This window comes from Podarcis liolepis (assembly GCF_965112155.1).
Source record: "Podarcis liolepis genome assembly, chromosome: 6".
NCBI classification, from domain to species: domain Eukaryota; kingdom Metazoa; phylum Chordata; class Lepidosauria; order Squamata; family Lacertidae; genus Podarcis; species Podarcis liolepis.
The window spans coordinates 71,884,269-71,907,598 of NC_139559.1; the positions used below are offsets into that span (position 1 = coordinate 71,884,269).

General features: G+C 45.4%; 1 protein-coding gene across 1 annotated transcript in view; it reads left to right on the top strand.

Moving 5' to 3' along the window:
- The first annotated feature begins 312 nt into the window (after window positions 1-312).
- Window positions 313-23,330, top strand: part of LRRC8D (leucine rich repeat containing 8 VRAC subunit D) — a 72,096-nt gene continuing 49,078 nt past the window's right edge. Inside the window, exon 1 of the mRNA XM_083511045.1 lies at window positions 313-677. The gene's annotated coding sequence lies outside the window, so the exon portion shown is untranslated. The remainder of the gene's footprint in view (window positions 678-23,330) is intronic.

Sequence of the window (23,330 nt, forward strand, 5' to 3'; positions counted from 1 at the left end):
CGGGGTCTCCCTAAAGAAAAGCTCAACAATTTTGGGGGGTCTCCTTAAAGAAAAAGCTCAACAATTTTGGGTTTTCACTAAAGAAATCTCAATTTTGGGACCTTCCTTTTGAAAAGCTCAATAACTTTCGGGTTGTCCTGGTTTTTACTTTTTGAAATATGGCAACCCTACATAACCTAGGTTTAAAGTGCTATTAAGCGCCTAGCTTTCATATCTCTGTTTCTAGCATTGATTGGAGCGTTCAGGTGCAGGCGCGGCGACCGGGCTAACCAGCCAGCAGGCACGTGGCGAGCTCCCCTTGCCGGCGGCCCTGTCGCACGCCGCGCCTGCACCTGAACCTGAACCCGGGCGCGCGCCGGGGTAGTGGGGGTGGGGGAAGAGAGGAAAGGCGTCTCCCGGAATCACATGGGCTTCGCCGCCGGTGCCATTGGCTGCGGCCAATGCGCTGAAGGCGCTTGCAAGGGGGCAGAGAGACCGGCGAAGGGGCGGCCGCGCGTCTTCCTCTTCTTCTTCTTCTCCTCGCCAAGGCCGAAGACGCGCTCCTGGAGTTGCGTGGGGGGGGTTGCAGCCCGAGCCGGGGGTCGCCGCGGCAGCTCGGCTTCCTGGGGCTCCGCTTTGCCGCCTTTGCTTCTCCCCCTCTCCTCATGGCTCCGCCGGCGGAGTGACCCACTTTTGAGGTGCGTAAAAGCGCGGCGCGTCTGGACATTCCCCGGTGCGCCTTGGCGCGCGGCGCCCGGGGGGATCCCCGGCGAAACCGCACCGCCGGCGGTGCCGAGGGTTTTGCGCGCCCCTTTGCAACAGCCCTTGCAAGGCAGCTCGGTGCTGGTATCCCCGAAGGTAGTCTTTGGAGGGCCGAGGCCAGAAAAGAAAGGTTGCCCAACTTGGTTACTTGTAGCCTTATCCTCGGTACTTGCTGGCTGTGCTCGCGCAGGTAAGTAAGTAGGCGAAGGACCGCAGGCTTAAAAATAAAGTTCCAGGGGTGCCAAGTTGAATGACATATTGGGGCAACCGCATCCCACATAATCAGTCGCACGCACATCATTCGAATGGCAATGCCCATCAACTGTGGGGTGCCCCGGCTCACTCAAATGTTTTATTTTTGCGGGGAGGGGGCGAAGAGATCTCGGCGGCCCCTGGGAGTTGGCTCCTGTGTAAAGTCTTGTTGAACCCACTGAGGCGTCACCTCTGAACAGACTGTCATATTGCTGCGCTCTAAAGTGCCTAGTCAGGCGGGAGACCTCATGCTTTTGTCGTTCAGTCTTTGCCTCTGTGCCGCGCGAGGTCTCTGTCTGCAAAAAATGATGCAGCCTCTCTTGTCCTCAGCTGAACTTCCGGCTGCTGCTAGGGCTGCGTGAGACTTCTAGATTGTCACGGCTTATTTCATAGCCTTCCCCTTCTAAGAGGCCGAGCTTACGCATGGAGGATGCGAAATAATAAAGAGAAGAGGGTCTCTGGCAACGTGCAGAGTGCGCCTTCTCTTCCACAGCATAAAGACGCAGCCAGGTTTCCAGTCTCGGCATTACACTGTCCTTTGTCGTTCTTGCAAATTAAAGGGGGGAGGGGGGATTTCAAATTGCCCAACCATACTTTATGACTGCAATCAGCTTCATTTGCAAGATCAGAGCACTTATAACAAAATAAATGCTCTATGTTAAACAGCAGCCTTATACTCCAGATCAGTGCACCGGATAAAAATTGAACGCAATTCCCCATCCCGCTTTGTTTCAAAAAGTCAAACGTCCCAATTGGATTTGGAATCCCTCACCCCCTAGTTTAAATGGACAGGTGTAAAGGAAGTGTTTTTTGGCATACTTATTGGAAGGGGAAATGCAGAGCTGGTGTGAGTGGCCCCACAAGAGTGAGAACTGATGCAGATGCCTCCGAATGATGCATTATGTCTAATGGGCCAAAGAGATCCAAAGCAGATGATGCTGGTTTGTGAGAAATGCTCAGAGCCTTTGCCACTTCACTAGGATATGATGCATCTTGTTACCAGATCTGAGGCTTCCAGCTCATGCTGGCATTGTGCAGGGCAATTGGAATGCGTCCAGCAGTTTAGCAAGTCCGCTGAAGCTGGGAAGGCTAATATACTCAGATTAAATTCCTTTGTGAAAGTCCTTTGTTCTCTCTCTGTGTCTCTCTCCTCCTCCTCCTCCTGCCAATAGTGACTTGCCTCAGGGACATCCATAAATACAGAGAATAGAATCTGCAGCTGAGAGGAAAAAGGGGTAACTAATTTTGCAGCCGATATGAAAGAAATAATAATGATTGACTGGCAGAAAGGAAGGAGGAGGGTTCATTTTTCCCTGGTTCAGTAACTCTGCTGCAAGAGAACAGGAGGCAGGGCAGAGCTATGGAAGAGGGAATGCAAGGTGGTTAAGGGCAGAAAGCCTTTTGCCCTTTCATTAAGAGTTGCTCTATTACTGCATGGTTCCTTCCATCAGTCATTTATGCCCTGGGAAACAATAGGTTGTTCCATATTGCGAAAATAGGCACGTCAAAAGGCTTGGTTCCTGTCCAGTAGCCTGCCCGCAATATAGCTGGTTTATAGTGAATAAGTAGTCTGACGCCAAGCTGAAGTCTCAGGCCAAGCTAGGCAAGTTCTTTACTCTTTCCCATCTTTTTGGGAGATAAAAGAGCTCCATTATCCCTGCTTAGTGTTATACCGGCTAGAAAAGAGAAAGTTGAGGATTTCAGTATGAATTTCTGGCAGGATAAGATGTACCTCTTGGATCTAATTCCACTTTTGGCTAGGCATGTAAGGTTTAGAAATATACTTAATTGCTAGGAGTTACTAGCATGTGATTGACAATCTGCGTTCAATGTTTCTGATGAGGATTTTCTTGGAAATATCGAGGGGGGTTTTTTAAAAAAAAATGCCCTAAATTGATTGGGGCCTAATTTAGTGTGCTATTTGACTTGTATTCCCCCCCCCCCCAAATAGTATTTGAAATATTTGGCTTTTGAGGAGTAGTTCAAGTGCTGTTTATGTAGTTTAAATTATATATATTTGAAGGTTTGCTTGGAAATTATGTTGGAATACTTATTAAGTATTTTGGAATATGACAACTCAAGAGCATACACTTCCTTACATTGTTTAAAATTGATTTTTTAAAAAAAAAAATCAAGGCAATGAAAATTAAAGCACAATTTATTTGCATGCACAAAACAGCTGTGTGTTTATGTTTGTGCCTGCATCTTTCTAGGAATAATCGTGGGGGGAAATAATGACACTTTCTGGCTGCCCATTTGGCTGGCATTTGACAGAAAAAACAAAGCAGCAGATGGACTGCTTCTTGCTCCACATCACTGGTGACAATAATTAATGTTGAGGTGCGGCTGGTGGATGTCTAACTATTCCATAGTGCCATTTGTCCACCTTTGAGTGTGAGATTGTTTTTAGGATCTTTTGAAGGCTGTTTGTAAAGGCCTGCAAAAAGAAAAAGAAAAAAGAAAAAAAGATGAGAAGTTTGTGGGCAGCAGAAAGTCTGGGGGAAATGGCTGACGCAACACTTCTGTGGTGTTTCTACAGTGCCCCCCCTCCTCATTGCAACACACGTGTAACCTAGAATACATACATTGGGTGAGATCAAATGTTATCTTTGCTTGGGAAGTAGGGGACTCAGCGTTGTTCCACAAGCTGAATTTTCTGCACAAGTTGAAGTAGTGTCGCAGTAGAAGACAGCATCCGATAGGTTAACATGGTGCAATACTTTCCCCAGCCAAAGCTGTCCGTTGAATTTGGCTGTCGCAAGCGGAATCGCTGTCGCTCTAGCAGCGCTGCCAAAATTGAATCTTATTTGTTGATGTGTGGAGAAATTGTGCGTATAATTTTTATGGATGGCGTGCTCATTCTGTGGGAGCTCTGTTCCCATAGTTATGAAACTTCAAACGGTTATGAAAGCAGATTTTTTGTTTGCTTCTTTGTCTTTCCTTCCCCAAATGGTCAAAAAGAGAAGGAAAGAGGACTTCTAGAGCAAGCGAAGAACAACAGCAAGCATGATTTTAAAAATACCAATAAGGGTGAAATTGTGTGATGGAAATATAAGGCACAAACAGTTCCGGCTCCAGGATTTGGGGGCTCTTGGGCATGGCGCCTTCAATGAAGCCACTTCACCTGGAAGAATCGGAACCTGCAAACACAATTCTCTATGACTCCGTGAAGTTGAAATGATAGTCCTGTTAGGGCAGCGGACCCTGTGAAATGCCCAAACCTCCACCTTCTGGAGTTGGTTGTATGCATATTATGGTGTCTGAAACTCACTCTGAAAATTGTAGTGTATCCATTGTTGTCGTGTAACCATGGTATATTGCGGCTTTGTACAATCTGATGACTTCAGATGTTTTTGACTTCAACTCTCATCATCTCTTGCTGTTGGCCATGCCAACTGCGGAAGATAGGACTTGTCGTCCAAAACATCTGGCTGGCATTAGGTTGGGGAAGGCTGGCCTGCAGGGACATTGCTATCATTTTTAAAAACTTCATATTTAATCATCTAAATGTGACTACATAGCCATGATCTGCGTTGGTAGCAGTGAGCCGCTACTTGGTTTCCCCTCCTTTCCTTTAGCAGGGCGAATGATTGGACTATCTGTAATTTAGCTAGATTAAAACATGACAAGGAACATCTGTTTGGATCCTTTTCTCCCAAGATCCCCTGAGTTCCCAGAATTGTCTCTGCAGCAACCTCAGGTAGTCGTTACCAGAACAATTATGTGATTTGCTGTAATTTCAAGAACTGGTCCCTGAATTTGCTTCTTTTCCTCTTCCCTTATCTAGTCTTGTGCCTGTTAGACTCTGAGCATGTATATAGACCAGACTGTCCAACTTTTCATACCAAGTGGACCGCAGGAGTTCTTTGACACAGAACCCGCAGGCTGCACACATGGGGAGGGGGGAGTGAATCCCAAATCTGGTACCTCCCTAGCTCTAACACTGCCTTTCCAAAGCCTGCTAAGTAAGGTGCTGGGCTTTGGGAAGGAGCCGTGAGGGTCTGGCCGGGTCCTAGAGCCCTCCCACTTCCTTGCCAAAGCTGGGAAAGGGCTAACTAGGCTTTAGGAAGGAGGTAGGAAGACTCTGGGACATGGGTGGTGCTGTGGGTTAAACCACAGAGCCTAGGACTTGCCGATCAGAAGGTCGATGGTTTGAATCCCCGCAACGGGGTGAGCTCCCGTTGCTCGGTCCCTGCTCCTGCCAACCTAGCAGTTTGAAAGCACGTCAAAGTGTAAGTAGATAAATAGGTACCGCTCCGGTGGGAAGGTAAACAGCGTTTCCATACGCTGCTCTGGTTCACCAGAAGTGGCTTAGTCATGCTGGCCACATGACTCGGAAGCTGTCTGCGGACAAACGTCGGCTCCTTCGGCCAATAAAGCGAGATGAGTGCCGCAACCCCAAAGTCGGTCACGACTGGACCTAATGGTCAGGGGTCCCTTTACCCCTAGGAAGACTCTGGGACCCTGTCAGAGCCCTCACGCCTCCTTCCCAAAGCCCAGCATCTTGCTTACCCAGCTTTGGGAAGGCAGTCTGAGGGCGAGGGAGGGAGCATCAAATGTTGCCGAGGGCCACCGAAAAAGGGCCTTGGGGGCCACATGTAGCCCTTGGGCCACGCATTGAACCACCCTGATATAGACTGGCTTATTTCTTTGCATTATTGTTCATGTACAGTGCTTGGATAGTTTAGGTGTTTAATGGATAATAATAAAATTGCCTTTCACAAGGGCTTCCTTGGTAATGCTGCCACTCTAAGATGTGTGGGCCACCCAGACAGGGCCTTCTCTGTGGTAGCCCCTAAATTGTGAATCTTCCTCCCAGCAGAAACGCTTCTGGCTTCGTCATTATACATGTTCCATACTATGCTGAAGACTCACTGCTTGACTCAGGCCTTGGACAAGTGGGATTTTATTTTTAATTTTTTTGTGGGATACGTCTCTTGTATTGGTCAATCCGCACTATGCTGCTTTTCCTTGGAATTGCCTTACTTGCTTTTATAATTGCATGCACAACTGCCTTCCTTCTTTTATTTCTTTTTAATTGCTTGATTGTAACGCTGCAACAGCGCCCCGGTACCTCATAGCGAAAGGAGCTAAACATCTTAAAAACAATCAGACCTGCAAACTCGATATCCTTATTGAATTGGACAGGTTTCCACCTTTAAAGACCTCTTGAGAATATATATATATTTTAAATTGGTGCAGGCTTCGTAAAACAACACCAAACCCTGAGTCGAAGACTTTCGTCATCTCTGGTGAAGTGGCTTGCTTTAAAAGTCACTGTTGCCCTGAAGAGTCTAGAAGTTCTCCTCCCCCTCCCATTCCCCCCCCCGCTTTCTTTGTGGCTCCCCACCCCCCCTTCTCCTTGATCGCATCTGCTGTTTGGTCATTTTCCCTTCTCGCTCTGTGGTGGGTTGCAAGAGGAATTTCTCGCAGTTTCAGAATCCTTAGTCATTGCTCACCCTGGCAGCTGCAAAACAACCCTCTTCCTTGTTACTACGCTACTAGCTTGTTCTTGTTGTTAACGTGCTTTACCAACCCCAGGAGAATTGTCTAGCCCTAATCCCCGAAGATTAGACGGGGTCTTGAGGATTTAGGCTGTGCCTGGACTGATGAACAGCCTGGTTTCATTTTGCACAGGTTTTTATTGCAGAGTTTACTTACGCCTCCCATTGTGTTTGTGTGTGTGTGTTTTCTTCCCTTGTTTGGGTGATCCCCCCCCCCCGGACTATGCACTAATGTTTACCAGGATCTGTAGGAGGCAGAGGAGATTTGATCATTTGCCTCTCCCTGTTCAGAAGATCATTTTGACCCGTGAAGCCCTAACTGCATATTCACTTGACTATCTGATCCGTACACAGTTTTAATAATGAATGGCATTTAGATTATTATTGGATATTGGATATTGGGTATGCGCGTTGTATTTTATCCCATCCAGGAGCCTCACGAATCAACACTTTAAGAGACACTGACAACTTGGCAGTATAGGGTGATCATGCAGCAACCAACAGAGGCGTCCCATTTGCAAAACAAGCAAATGAACCTTATTGCTCTCCCATATTCACGATCACAAAGCACCTGCACTACGCTGTATACAAGTTGGTGCTCACGGAATGGGCATAAATATGGCTGCAGTAGCCACAATTCCATTATTCGAGGTTTGAATCCTGACATTTTCATTCCTTGGGAACTGGAGGGTTCTGTCTCCCTCCGAGCTATTTCCAGATGTTCAGAGCACAATTTATGCAGGGCAGATGAACATCACAGTAGCGCCAAATTGATACTGACAGGCAAGCTGTGCACGGAGATGTAAAGTTTTTACCTGCTTCAGGTGCTCAATGTGAAATTACCTTCCTGATAAGTGTTGGAATCAAGCCTTTTCAGAAGTTTTAAGTGTGTGCTTCAGTGTGGCACCTCTCATGACGTTTGGGTGTGTGGGGTGTTAGGGGAGAGATAGTACTTCTGGTGGGGGACACGTCATGTTCCTTCTGGGGTAGTTTGTCCACCTTTGGTCCCCACCCTGCACTCAGATGTCACCTGTGGCTTGTGGGATCGGCTTCCACTGGCCAGCTAAACCAGGTGAGGGTAGCCAATGGGTCTGAAACGCTTGGAAAGTTAGGAACTTCCCCTGCATGCGAAAACAGGCTCTGGTAGATTGAGCTGACAAGACCAATAGTGAGTCCAGCAGTCAAGAAGGTTGTTTCTGCAATTGCTGTAGGGGGAAGTGAGGGCCAGATGGGGCTGGTCATCCTTGGAAGGTAGCCCATCTAGGACAGACTTCCTCAACTTCGGTCCTCCAGATGTTTTTGGTCTATAACTCCCATGATCCCTAGCTAGGAGGACCTGTGGTCAGGGATGATGGGAACTGTAGTCTCAAAACATCTGGAGGGCCGAGGTTGAGGAAGCCTGATCTAGGATAAGGAAATCTCTGATCCTAAACTTCTTCTGCCTTGTGGGATATCTTTGGGGGAAGCAGTGGCGTAGCGTGGGTTCTCAGCACCCGGGGCAAGGCAAGTAATTTGCGCCCCCTAACCCGTGGATTTTAGCACTCGAGTCTCTTCCGTGCCCCCCCCAGATGTTGCGCCAGGTGCGGCAGGCCCCCCTTGCACCCCCACGCTACGCTACGCCACTGCTCCCACCACAAGTCTTCAGGACAGCCACCCAAATCTTGCGGCGGGAGGAGGTCTCTCCGCCGCCTTCCGAAGGCTGGCGGTGGGGCGGAGAGCCCTCCTCCCGCCGCCAGGCTTCGGAGCATCCTTCCGAAGCCTGGCGGCGGGAGGAGGTCTCTCTGCCCCACCGCCAGGCTTCGGAGGAGGTCCGAGGACAGTGGGGAAGACGCGCTGCGCTTCCCCGCTGTCCCGGAGATTTCCCTATGGACTTTTGTCTTGCGAAGGGCCGGCCAAACGCGCCCCCCCAATGTTGCGCCCGGTGCGGCCGGCACCCCTGGCACCCCCCACGCTACGCCACTGGGGGGAAGAAAAGGCTAAGGAATAAACCCTTCACAAATCCAGAGTGGAGTCTCTAAGATGGTTGGATGGTGCCTTGTACGCCTCCTTCCAGCAACTCCCGCCGCCAAGAAGTTATTTATTAAGTGTTTGGGACAAGTACATAGTTACATAATCTATCCAGTTAAATTTCACATAGCTGCATTGATACATGGGCTTTGCTTCTGTTATAATAGTCTATCAGATTCCTTTGAGTTGTGGAAAACATAGGCAATGCCATCTATCCAAATTATAGAATGGATATGTGAACTCAAGAGAATGTCTGTCCAGTAGGGAACCTCCATGGTCTAAATTTTTACAGCTGAGGTTATATATTTGAGAACTAGTTGATTAAATCAAAATAACGAATATGGGGTGAAGAGATAAGCATTCATTCCAAAGTTCAGCAGATGTGGTCTGAACATTTATTTGCTGCATTCTGAAGCGTTCTTTTTCCAGGACAGAAAAAATATATATGTTCAGGCTGCTCCCATCAATCTTGGAATGTCTGCCTTGTCTGTCTTCACTCTTAAAAAGTTTTGAAAATAACGCTGGGTGGGTGAACTCATAAATTTTGGGGTTTTTTATTATTATTTTAGAGTTCAGCAGGGAAATGGAGGAAGTCAAGAATTATATGATGAATGCAGACCTGTCTGAAATTGATATGGGATCTATTTGGTAGTACAGTAAAAACTCCTGATATATATATATATATATATATATATATATATATATATATACACACACACATTCGTTGTTGGGTCCACTGCAGGGGGAGGAAGAAACTGCGGACTCCAGAACCCTGCTGCTGTTCCCACCCACCCCGTGGCTGCTACTTACAGTGCAAAATGCCTGTTAACTGCATTCATTCAGTTAATTAATCACCAAGCCTCATTTAGCCCCAACTTCTGCACAATGTGTTCAGGTGTTTGGAGGAATTAGGGCGCATTAATCTGATATGTTTGCTGTGGAATAGTGTTCTGTGGATAAACAGAGCCACTTAAGTTGTATCTTAGCCGCTTCTCTTCTGATGGCACCACCAAAATGCTCAAGCAGGCAAGTTACATAAATACCTAGAAACACATGAGCTTTCCTTGTATTGTAAATAGCTGCTGTGGGGTGCAGGTTCCTCCAGTTGGGACTGTGATGGCGGCAAAAGGTTAAAGCTTCCCTTCACTTACCATGCCGGCTGTTGGTTTTGGAAAGAAAGTCAGCCATGCAAGGTCAAACTGTTTGACACTTCTCGTTTGTCCCTTAGCTACCTTACATTTATTTCCTCTTCCCACCAGCTCTGCAGCACAAATAGCAGCCTGGGGTGTGTGTGAGTGGTTATGATTAGCACCAAGGGTTAAATGCTCATTTGCTCAGCACCAGTGCTTGGACCATGTTGGCAACTTCCTGCACTTGCATTTCAGTAATAAACCAAATAATCTTGGAATTGCTCAGTCAGTAGAGCATGAGACCCATGTTGAGTGAAATATTCACGAATTGCAGGGCGTTGAACTAGATGACTCTTGCGGCCCCTTCCAATACATAGAATGATATTCTATGAAACGTTGGGAAATGCAATCTCTGATCTCCATGCCGTGTGTTGTTTGACCCTCCCAGAAGATGCATTGATTACAGAGCTTTATTTTTGGGTTGGGAGTGTCTGCTATAACTGTATTGGAGAACGTCGTCAACAATGTCGAGCTTTTAACTGGGAAGAATCTTCTCGTGTTGTTGGCACAGATTTGTCTCGCAAGTTAAGTTGGCAGTCCGGTGCTGCGAGTAAGGCTCATTTCCACATCACTAATTTTAACTGACATGGCCTCTCTCTCCCTGTCATGCCAAAAGTTGCTTTCATACAAAGGAATCAAAGGTCCTTTTGAAGTGCGGCACCTCTGTGTTCTTTGCAGTGGCATTTTCCAGGTCTTGCAAACTGTCAAAGGGGACGGGCAACTAAACAGCTGGGGAAGTCTGCCAGAGAGGACCTTCATCTTGCAACTGTGCAAAAGCTCTAGGGGTCTGAAAATTTCTTTGAGGAAGTAGGTTATATCTCTTGGAAGTTCCTGGAGAAGAGTAGGCAAGTTATTTTGCCATTCATCTTTAAAGGAACAGAAAAACCAGTACAAAATAAGCACGGCTGCACCAAGTCTCGCTTTGACAGGATTCAGGAAAGCTGCCTTCTGTTTTAGTATATTAATGAGAATAAGCCTTGGCTTAAGTATTGCCACCTGCAACTCCCTCTTTCTTTACCTGACTCCTGTTTCACAGAAGAGAAGAAAGTTTTGTGATGAAAGAAGTGTAAGCCTTGCTGGCTGCAAGGAAGATATATAAATTAAAACAGATGTTGATAGTATATTTTTTGAAATGAATATTTGATGCATTGACTCATTTATGCCATGCAGCCCTGTTAGTGACTTAAGAATCTAGGAAGTACGTGTGAGCTATCTATTTAGGACTGAGAAGATCATATCAAAATACCCTGAGCTAGAAGGCTACCAATAGTTTAGTTTGGTATATCTGATGAATGGCTGTAAAATTTTTTAATTAATTAATTAATAATTGCATATCATTGTCACAGTTTTGATGGATATAAAACTGCAGCTGGATTTAATAATAATAATAATAATAATAATAATAATAATAATAATAATAATAATAATAATTTATTTATTTATACCCCGCCCATCTGCTGGGCTTCCCCAGCCACTCTGGGCGGCTTCCAACAAAATATTAAAATACTATAATACATCAAACATTGAAAGCTTCCCTAAAGAGGGCTGCCTTCAGATGTCTTCTAAAAGTCTGGTAGTTGTTCTCTTTGACATCTGGTGGGAGGGCGTCCACAGGGCGGGCGCCACTACCAAGAAGGCCCTCTGCCTGGTTCCCTGAACTTTGTGTCCTTCTTCCATAAAACTGGTGCAACTTCTCTTGTTGCAGAGTGGTTTTTGAATTTATAACAATGACGGCCAGAAACTTTATTAGTGAAAACTGCATTTGTTGGTGTTCCAACAAAAGCTATTGAAAAGTATTTTGGGAGCCTCACAATACCTCTGAAGGCAATGGAGTGAATAGAAGGATTTCTGAATGACCCCTAGTAGATGCTAATCCAGCAACCTCCAGCTACATTAGTTACTCTACTGTCGTTTAAGACATTGGCCGGGTTGGCATGTTATATTAAACCATAGTTAATGTTCAACAGCGGTTTAATGTTAAAGAGCAGTGTGATGGTTCTTTGCTCCTCTCTCAGCTTCTGGCTGTGCCAGGAGCAGCAAACAGCAGGCTTGTTGTGCTGTCCGAACCTGGGCTCATGGTTTGTTCCTCTCCAAAACAAACCATGGAGCGACCAACATTTGCTCTTGGCTTACTGCTCATAGATTGTTTTTTTTGGGGGGGAGAAACCATGAGCTGGGTTGGCACAACACACCAGGCCAAGGCTTGTGGTGGCTGTTCCCAGCAGGAGCAGGAGAGGAGTTTTGAACAGCCTGCACCAGCCTGCTGCTTGTTCATGTTAACACCATAGTTAAATGTTAACTGTAGCTTCATGCAGGGTGGAGAACCTTTCACTCCCATCAGTCCCAGCCAGCATGGCCCATGGCCAGGGATGATGGGAGTTGTAGTTCAGCAACATCAGGAGTTCCAGATGTTTTAATGTGACGTTTGGCCATGGCAAAGGATTTATGTTTGTGCAGTGTGCCCTCTCTGTCCCTCCCTCCCTCCCTCCCTCTGTGCGTTTCCTCTTCAAATCTGCTCCAGAAAGTTGGGGGGGGAACCCCCAGAACAGATTTAAGGAGAGGGAGAAAGTCCTGTGGCACAAGCATAAATCCTCTTACTGACAGGACAGTCGCTTAGTGCTCTGTTGGATATAACCTATTTATTTGGAGAGTACAGTGGTACCTCTGGATACAAACGGGATCCGTTCCAGAGCCCTGTTTGCATCCTGAAGTAAACATAAGATGCGGCTGCATGTCTGTGCCTGCGCGGGTCGCGTTTTGCCGCTTCCGCGCATGCACGTGATGTCATTTTGAGCGTCTTCGCATGCGCGAGCGGTGAAACCCAGAAGTAACCCGCTCCGTTACTTCCGGGTCGCCACAGAGCGCAACCCAAAAATACTTAACTTGAAGCTACTTCAACCTGAGGTATGACTGTATATTGTTGTTGGCGCCCGTCTGTCTCAAGAAACAATGGCGTGCGCTGGCAGGGGTGAAGCCAAACAGCTGCATTAGCAGTACAGTGGTACCTCAGGTTACAGACGCTTCAGGTTACAGACTCCGCTAACCCAGAAATAGTACCTCGGGTTAAGAACTTTGCTTCAGGATGAGAACAGAAATTGCGCAGCAGCAGGAGCGAGAGGCCCCATTAGCTAAAGTGGTACCTTAGGTTAAGAACAGTTTCAGGTTAAGAACGGACCTCCAGAACGAATTAAGTTCTTAACCCGAGGTACCACTGTACTGAAATGACCTCCCTGGGGCGCAAGCCTGGGCAGTGCGTATGGGCTGCCCAAATGACAAGCCCTTCCCCCTCACCCTTGCTAATATGGTCCAAAAGAAAGCAGAGCAATACGTTTGGCACCAGCTTGTCTACAGTTGCCAGAAGGAGGCATACAAGGCACCATCCAACCATCTTAGGGACTCCACTCTGGATTTGTGTAGGGATTACTCCTTAGCCTTTTCTTCCCCCAAAGATATCCCACAAGGCACTGCAGGTTTAGGATCAGCCCCATCTGCAAAACTTCCTCGTGAATAAACACGCATAACATTGTGCTTTAATGTTCTCTCGTGTGACTTCTATATAGTGAGACCACGCAGGTCCTTGAAACATGAAAAATTAAGTGTGAAATGTTGGGGCATTCCAGTTGTCTCAATAACTGGGTTTGTAGATCAGCCCGTAACATTGGTCTTTATCTGCCATTTACCTACCATATCTTTTTATTGATAACCATAAAACTCTGTGTGTACATTAAGGAGCTTCTGACATCCTTTGCTTTTGTTCTATTGGTTCAAGCAACGTTAACCTGGATTTTGCTAATTAGAAAAAGAAGAAGAAGCTGCGTTTGAGAGAACGTGATTTGCATAAGCATCGCTTACAAGGTTGACCACGGCCATAATTTATGAAAAACGCTCTTTTGCTCATGGTTAGCACCTGAGTGTAAACAATTTCACAAGAGCAAATCTATTGAGCTTGTTTTCATTAGACTGTCTGTCTATTCTTGGAATGTCTGAAATGTCCCAACATCTGCCGACAGTAAATTGTGCATGCATGGTTTTCAACATTGGCCTCAGATCACAAACAATAAGTACAGTGTAAGAATCCATTATAATATTGAACAAATAAATTGTTCTAAAAACAAGAGAGGAGAAAAGAAAACATCCCTTAACACTATCTGTTAACATGTGGTTTTAGGGTGGAGGATTTTTGCTACAGATTTTACATTGGCTCCTTTTAATCAGGTTGCTTGAATGAACATTTTCGTGGTGTTAATTTGGAGGTTAGTGATTCCCCCACCCCATCCCCAGCTAAAAGCTCACTATGTGGAAACTGTTTTTTGTTGTATACCTGGTAGGGTAGGCATTTTTTCTGGCCTGGTAAGCAATGTTCTAGGCAAAATTACGCCATCTCTTCTTATTGAAAAACATGCTTTCATGCCCATTTAGTATTAAAACACCCGTGTGCCGAGTCACATTTTCTGCATGCATTCCCAATTGGCTTCATAAACATTCACAGGGGATCAAGATTTCATGCTTAATCCAGCAAATATTTAAGCTGCGAAAATGGAAATCTTCATGTGTCCCACCACATTTGTGTTGCACAAACTGATAAGCACATTATTGTTACCTACTTTATGTGGAGATCCCTTACTTTTGGTCAGTGATCTGAAGAACCATCTCTCTCTCTCTCTCTCTCTCTCTCTCTGTCATCACTAGCTCAGTCGGTAGAGCATGAGTCTCTTAGTCCCAGGCTCGTGGGTTTGAGCCCCACGTTGGGCAAAAGATTCCTGTATTGCAGGGGGTTGGACTAGATGACCCTCATGGTCCCTTCCAGCACTACAATACTTTTATTATTCTGTGAACTTGTGCCCTGTTTGCCTAATGCATTATTGCCATTACTGCTGTTCTTCCAAAATACTGAAATGCATCATTCACCCAAAGTTAATACCTTTCCAATTAATTTCAAAGGGTAAATTTAAGATCACGCTTAATTCTTCCGTGTACTTTGGAGAGGTTAAAAGTGCTGGATTATGCCCTATGATTTAGCGCTTTCCCTGTATCATTTGCCCATGGTTGGCGAAACCAGATTCCCTTCTTGGTTGTGGATAATTCAGGCAGAATTGAAGAAGGAAACCATGAAAGGACTCAAAGGAAGGAGGCGTGAAATCACTACTAATGGTTCCCTTGAATTCATGCTAAGACTTGTTTTTAAATTACAGAAGTGGCAGAGAGAAATAGTGTAGCATGCCTAGAACTAATTCTGGCTGCTTGTTTTCGCAGCAGACCATTACTTTAAATCAGCGCTGCAGCTGGTTCTCAGTTGGTTAGAGCATTGTGCTGATAATGCCAAGCTCACAGGTCCGATCCCTTTGTGGGACAGCTGCATATCCCTAAGTTGGGCTTAGTTGATCCTCAGGGTCCCTTCCAACTCTACAATTCTACGATTCTGTGATAAAGGTGCTGTAGCTGCCGTCACGGTGTGTCTGCCATTGACAGCAAAAGCAGAGGTGACAGTACTCTGTACACACACAAAAAAGAACTGGTTAAAACGGTGCAGGTCTGACAATGGGGACTTTCCCCCATTTTTAAATTGATCTTTAAAAAAATGACATTTCTGGTTCTGGATGTGTAAAAGCTGTGAAGAACGAGAAAGCAAGAAATAGCTTGGTTGCAGCCTTGGAAACTCCCATTATTCTAGGCGTGTTTTGAGACAGGGAACTTCATTAATGCAAGCAGTTTCTGAGCTCTGGGTGCAGAACAGTGGTACCTCAGTTTAAGAACAGCCCTGTTTACGAACTATTCAGTTTATGAACTCTGCAAAACCGGAAGTAGTGTCCAGGGCTGCTTTAGTGAGGCGGGTGAGGGCGGCGGGCTGATGCCAGGAAGAAGAGTTTGGATTTGATATCCCGCTTTATCACTCCCTTTAAGGAGTCTCAAAGCGGCTAACATTCTCCTTTCCCTTCCTCCCCCACAACAAACACTCTGTGAGGTGAGTGGGGCTGAGAGACTTAAGAGAAGTGTGACTGGCCCAAGGTCACCCAGCAGCTGCATGTGGAGGAGCGGAGATGCGAACCCGGTTCACCAGATTACAAGTCCACTGCTCTTAACCACTACACCACACTGGCTCTCCGCGCCCAGCCTCTGCCCCTTCCCTGGCTCCCGTGCCGCGGTGGCCATGGCAGGCGGAGGCTCTGGACGCAGCGTGCTTTGGCAGGGCATGGTGGAGGCGGGCGAGGGCAACGAGATGATGCCAGGAGGCGCCACGTCCAGCCTCTGCCTCTTCCCTGGCGCCCTCCAGAACTTGGCACCCTGGCGCCACTTGCCACTTTCCTCTATGGGCAAGACGCCCCTGGTAGTGTCCTGGTTTGTGAACTTTACCTCGGTCTAAGAATGGAAACCGAACGGTGGAAGGGCACCGGTGGTGAGAGGCCTCATTAGGGAAAGCGCACCTTGGTTTAAGAACAGCTTTGGTTTAAGAACAGACTTCTGTGGAGATATGCTTCAGAGATCCAGATTGTGGGGAGCTCCGAAAAATTAATAATTATAATCTGGACTATAATTTGGTCTTTTTATTTTAGTGTTTTTTTTAATTGGAGTATTGTGATTGGATATGTTAATTGTATGTTTTTATTGAAAAATCTATAAAAATGATTTTAAAAAAACGGACTTCCGGAACAGATTAAGTTTGTAAACCGAGGTACCACTGTACTGCGCCTAAGATTTCAGATTAAAACTGCCACTGCTGGAAGAAAAGGAGGACCTTTTTCTGCCTCCCCACTTCCAGCCACTCTCCGAAGATTGGAGAAAGGACCCTCATAAGAATATTAGAGGGCGGGGGCAGGCAAGGGAAGTATGGCTTTGTTTTTTTTGCAGTCTTCAAATGAGGACTAGACCATGTAAAAAATGAGCATAAGATTTTAGCTGCAGTTTGTTCATTTCCAGCTTTGTATTCTTGTTATAAAAAAGCGCACCTAGACATTCTGTCATTGCGCCCCTAACCTTGGTTTAAGGTGCCATTTAGCTCCCAGCTTTCATATCTCAGTTTCTAACACTGGTCAGTGGGTAAGAGCAGGAGACTCTTAATCTCAGGGTTGTGGCTCTGAGCCCCGCGCTGGAGGAAAGATTCCTGCAGTGGACTTAGATGACCTTTGCCATCCCTTCCAGCTCTTTGATTCTGTGTGCTAGCATCTGTTGTCTCTACTGCAGGTGAGATCAGATAAGGTAGACTTGTGAAAGGGAATGGGTCCAAAGATGATTTTCAAGCGAAAGGCAATCATAGTACCGTGACAGAGGAAAGGAACCCGGGGTGGCTGAAAAAGAGCAGCCTGCCATGTAATTATGCACACGCTTACTTTGCAAAATTTATTGCATTGGGATGTTGCGACGGCCCTTTGCGTTGATGGCTTCTAAATGAAATTCTTAGAGGATAAGTCTAGTGGCAGCTACTAGCCACGAGAAGTGAATGGAGCCTCCTTTTTCCAGAGGCAGCGTTTTTCTGAATGCCACTTGCTGGAGGCAAATACCACAGGATGGCTGCTCCCTCAAACGACTCTGACCTTTCTTCTTCGCTGGCTCTTAAATGGGACTGCTGCTTCCTTCAAATCCCTCCTCCAATTTTAACCTTTTGTATAAAGCCTTTGGCACAGCTCCCCAGTTCCCAAGCCGTGCTGCATTTTTTATGCCTGTGAACAAGCCCATATAACTGCGAAACAACTGCACGTCCTTTCCCTTTTACCCATGCCTCCTTTCCCCTCGGTTTCTCCTGCGTTGGGTTTTAGATTGCAAACTGCCCTATTCCGCTCCTTAAATTGGTGGTGGCATATTAATCTTTGGTCGCGCTCTCTCTGCTTGCGGACTTCCCAGCTGGTGTGGCTGGTCTCTGCTGGGTCTTTAGTCCGATCCAGCAATGCAGTTATGTGTGGTTCTGTGGGCGATATTAGACCTGTCCCATTACAACCTATATTTTTGATACGGTGTGTACTACTCCCATGTTTCAGTTTAGAAGATGCATACAGTGGTACCTTGGTTCTCAAACTTAATCCGTTCCGGAAGTCCGTTCCAAAACCAAAGCGTTCCAAAACCAAGGCACGTTTTCCTATAGAAAGTATCCGTTCCAGACTTTTAAAAACAACTCCTAAAGCAGCAATTTAACATGGATTTTACTATCTAACGAGACCCTTGATCCATAAAATGAAAACAATAATCAATGTACTGTACTATAAAATAAATAAGGCAGTATTGTATATGATAAAAATAAAAAAAATTCTTCCCTGCACTGATGCTAGTCATTGTTTGGATGAGGGGCTTTTATCTATTTCCGCAGTCACACAATCAATCAGTAGCTGAGCTGGGTTCCACACAGTCACAAAAACAAATTAACCGAAAAAGCCTCAAAAACAAAAGCGTCAAACTTAATCCGTTCTGGAAGTCCGTTTGACTTCCAAAATGTTCGAAAACCAAGGTGCAGCTCCTGATTGGTGCAGGTGCCCCGGAAACAATAGCCGACAGCTGCATTGGACGTTTGGCTTCTGAAAAACGTTCAAAAACTGTAATACTTACTTCTGGGTTTTAAGACGTTTGAGAACCAAAGAGTTTGAGTACCAAGGTGTTTGAGAACCAAGGTACCACAGTATAGCTAAATACTGGTGTACGGCGATGGCACAGCTGACTCCCTGACCTAGCCATTTTGTGTTTTCTTCTGAGTCAGGTGATTTACCCACGTCCAAAGCAACCACCGCCCTCCCTCAAAAATACCTTTCTGTTTTAATTTTGTACATATCTCATGGGGGGGGGAGAGAAGCTTTCTATGGCCTGAGGCACACGCAGTGTGGCTGCCACATGGAGCCTCTCTTTAATTGCTATGCACAACGGCGGTCTCCACACAGGGGACTAGTCAGGTTCAGCAACCCACTAGACACATCAGATTATTTTATTTTCCTACATGTATTTCTCATCATGGCATTGTCCCATTTTATCCACTGCCCTCACCCCAAAATAAATTGGTGGTATGCAGAAACCCACAAGATCTCCACAATAGGCCACGGCTTGCAAACTGCGTCTCCACCCGCAGAACCCACAAACAATTGAGATGCTTTTAAAAAGCAAACTCTCCGCGGTGTTTATGTAATGCATCGGCCTTCCGCCCCACAACACAAGGTGTTTTTGTTTCAAAACCAGTTGAGTGTGGAATGAGATTTACTATTGCTTGTTTATCTAGTGGGATGTCCTTAAATAAACGGTTCTGAATAGCGAAATACTCGATTTCCACTTTGCATTTAAGTTCTTGGCACACGAGAAGAACGAGGAAGGAAACTCCCTTTTTAGTAGTTGCTCAGATTACACCTGGAGATACATAGGAATCAGATTTCCTTAATATACCTTTTGGAAACCGCCTTCTACTTTCTGGGAATTACTTGAATCAGTAGTTTGTGCAAAGCCAGCCGCTTTTAGTATTAATAGTAAGCACTGCGGTGAGCAGGAGAGAATTTCTCTGACCCAAAGTACTTTGCTCAGAAAAAGTATTACCATATTTTTTGCTCTATAAGACTCACTTTTTCCCTCCTAAAAAGTAAGGGGAAATGTGTGTGCGTCTTATGGAATGAATGCAGGCTGCGCAGCTATCCCAGAAGCCAGAACAGCAAGAGGGATTGCTGCTTTCACTCCACAGCAATCCCTCTTGCCGTTCTGGCTTCTGAGATTCAGAATATTTTTTTCCTTGTTTTCCTCCTCCAAAAACGAGGTGCGTCTTGTAGTCTGGTATGCCTTATAGAGCAAAAAATACAGTATATATAAGCAAATACTTGGGAACAATTTGTTTAGTCTTCCTTCGAGTGTGTGTGATTTGAACCAAGGATTTCAGTTGGTAGCAATTCTATAACTTTACGAGGTTGACCTCTTAACTCCCCTCTCCGGCTTCTCTGAATGGTGACCTTTGGCCATTTCCAGGAGGCCTTGTAGAAAAATGTACTTGGACTTCAGCACCACTGAGGGGTTTGTAAGACATGCCTCTTAGCAGAGCAAGAGCTCGTGACACATTCATGTTCTTCCCACAATGCACACGTTTTTACAGTCATTGCATCAGATGAGCATTTGTACACTTATCCGAGAGATGTGAACCTTAGACTACTGCCCAGGGTGTCTTCTCCATGTCGCCTTCTCTTCTGATGTGAGGTGAGTGGCAGTTTGGACAGGGCCTTCTCTGCAGTGGGACCCCAGTAGTTGAATGCCTTCCCCAGGGTGGCTCGCCTGGTGGCAACTCTCTGTTTGTTTGCTTTTAATTTGCCGAAGCGTTTTAGTGCAAGTTCTTGGATCGGCGGGGTTTTACGCTGGGGTTTTTCTGTCGGTTTTTGGTTATACTTCTGTTTTTAAAATAATGTTTGTGCTTTTAAATTGTGCAGTGCTCTGAAAGTCTCAGCGCAAACAGCCCTTTATAAATATTTGTAAAAACAAGCTTGTGAATACTCCGTCCATCACTGCCATGAAGTATCTTTGATTTATGTCTCATCAACATCGGTATTGTTTTGTGTGGAAATGCATCCTGACCCAATTCTACTGGAATTTGCCCCAAATGGACACCCGCAAAATGCCACACACAGTGCTTCCCCCCCCAAAAAAAACGTTTAGGGGCACTCTCATTTTGATTCAAGAAAATCACCATTTTATAGTTCAAATCGGGGAAAATAAATACAATAAATGGACAAAAGTACAAAGATTCACAAAATGTTTAGGGGTATACGTACCCCTGCGTCCCCCCAGAAAAAAACACTGGCCACACGTTTATACATTTTATGGTACGTGGCTCAAACAAACAAACAAACAAAAAAGGGAAATTATTTCAAAGTTTTGCTCACCAGTCTTCCTAACTTTTGGCTTAAATCTGTTATGCCTGTCTTAGTTTCCTCTGTTCCTTTCTTGCTCCCCTGCGTCTATTTCGGATTGTAAGCTCCTTTGCGTAGGAATCCATCAAACCCATTCTCTGTACTGCATTATGTACATAGATGACGCTATATGAATAAACAATAGGACCACAACTTTTCTACTCATGTTCTCTGATCCTATTCGTATGTTTACTTCGCTGCTTCCCTATTGTTTCGTATCAAGTTTAAACTTCTTATTTTAACCTTTTAAGGCTCTTTATGTTCTTGCTTCTATATCTGTTCATCAGGCACTAATCTTATTAAACCACCACTATCTTGGGCTGTTTCTGTCTCCCTGCCTTCTCTCTTGTGTGGAAATCTCCCTGCTTCTCCCTCTGATATTCACCTTGCTGCCTCTTTTATTTTTGCCTTGCTTTAAGAAATTATTAAAAATGCATATTCTTTCTGTTGCATTTCGTTCTTGATGTTCTATTTAAAAAACCCCGCCCTACTCCTAAAATATATTAACTCTTCTCTCTTTTCTTTTCATTCTCCCTAGTACAATTCTCCTTTTTTTCTTTCTTAACTTCCTTCTTCTTTTAGATTGCCAATCATATGGATTGGGATTTTTTAAAAAAGAAGTTATGTTTGTACAGCATTAGTACACACTGGATATCATCATCCTTATGATGATGATAACAACAAAATGTGCTCTAACATACCATATTTTTCCATCTATAAGTCGCCCCCATGTATAAGACATCCCCTATTTTTGGGGACTCTGATTTAAGAAAATGGGGGGAGAGACTATCCATGTATAAGACGAGCCCAGATTTTGAACATTATTTTAGAGTAAAAAAACATAGTCTTATAGATGGGAAAGTATGGTACTTAAAAAAGAAAGTCTGATTGTGGTTTTTTTTGGTGGGGAGGGGGACTTCCTGGATCATAAGGCATAATATTGATGTTGGCTTCATCTTCTGCCTGGGTCTCTTCTGCATCTTCTCTGCCCTTGGAACAAAGACCAGACTAGATTTCAGCTCCACTCCCCGCCCACCCGGGTATTTTAAATGTGCATTTAGCTAACGTAATGCAAGATGACGAGCGAAACGTTGCAGCAACATGCTTGAAAACGGAGGAATCTCACCCAGGAAGTGAAGGTGAATTCCACAAGCCTCTTTTACAACCTAAAGAACATGTAAGAACTTCCCAAACTTTCCGTGGAATCCAGTTGACCCTGAAAGAAACACAGAACGCTGATGCTGCAAGTAGGCGGAGAGGGATTACAATATTCACTCACACTCTCAGCGCGACAAATGTGGACTCGGAGCCATTACATAAGAACCAGTCTACTTACATCCTTGTTGGCTAAACAGATATGAATCCTGACAACTTCAGCCTCACGCCCCAAAGAAGGAAAACAAAGGATGCAACTGCAATGACAAACAGCACCCAAGGTGCCCCGGACAAAGTATGGACAAAGACTGTCTGTTCCTTCTGGGCAACCTCTGCATATGACTGTAACCAGGAATTTCCTCCCAAGAACTTTGTGATTCTTAACTACATAACTACCATATTTTTCACTCCATAAGACGCACCTGACCATAAGGGGCACCTAGTTTTTAGAGGAGGAAAACAAGAAAAAAATATTCTGAATGAAACGGTGGATGTATGATTTTTGTGGTTCATGCTGTGGCCACAGACATGTGATTTGACAGTAAGTTTGGGGTAGCCCAATGCAAAAATCCTGAGGATCCATGTGGATCCGTGTTTTGTAACCACGTTTTTGTGCCATTGTGGCGTTCCTTATCTCTCTTCCTGATCGCTTGCCGATCAGCTGCTTCCTTTCAACACTCCCTTCCCTCTTGTTTGCCATAGTTTCCTTAGCTGGAGCAGTTTTTTGCTCCTCCTTTTCTTCTAATTTCTCTCCTCATTGCTTTAGTCTTCCTGTCTCCTTTCCTTGCAAGTTAGCTGTCTTTACCTCCCCGCTCCCAGGCAGCCTCCTTTATTGCTAGCGTCCCTTATCTCCCTCCCGATCACTTGCCGATCAGCGGCTTTGCTTCAACACCCACTTCCCTCTTTTTTCTTTCTTTTTTTTAAAAAAGCACGATCTGCTTTTTGCCCTGGGCAATTCGGCTCCAGGAACCACACATTCGCTCCATAAGACACACAGACATTTCCCCTTACTTTTTAGGAAGAAAAAAGTGCGAAAAATGGAGCGAAAAATACGGCACTTCAGTCTTCAAGTAAGGGATGACATGATAGAATGCACCCCCTACAAAACATAGAAAATTTAGCATTTAGGGAGAAAGCTGGACTAGAGCCCTTCACCCTGACATTGTAGCCCTGTTGAGATGTTCACCTGAGCATATATATGTCTCTCTCTCTGTCTCTCTCTCTCTGTGTGTGAAGTTTCTGTCTACTCAGTCCCTAGACCCTCCCTGCGCAACATGAGAAGGTTGAGCCTGATGCCTATGGGGGGGTGTATATGGGAGTCAGGCTTGTGTGTGTGCTCTTGGCCCCACGCCCACTTTTAAACTGCATTTTGGGGCAAATGCTTGAACATGGCGCTAGTGTCCTGTGTACGAAATTTTCATATGGAGGTGAATTCACATAGGCTAGCGCCCCCACCTTCTCATAGTTTGAAATGTTATAGCACAGACACAGGTTTAGGCCCGAGTGTGCAATAGATACAGTGGTGCCCCGCAAGACGAATGCCTCGCAAGACGAAAAACTCGCTAGACGAAAGGGTTTTGCGGTTTTTGAGCTGCTTCGCAAGACGAATTTCCCTATGGGCTTGCTTCGCA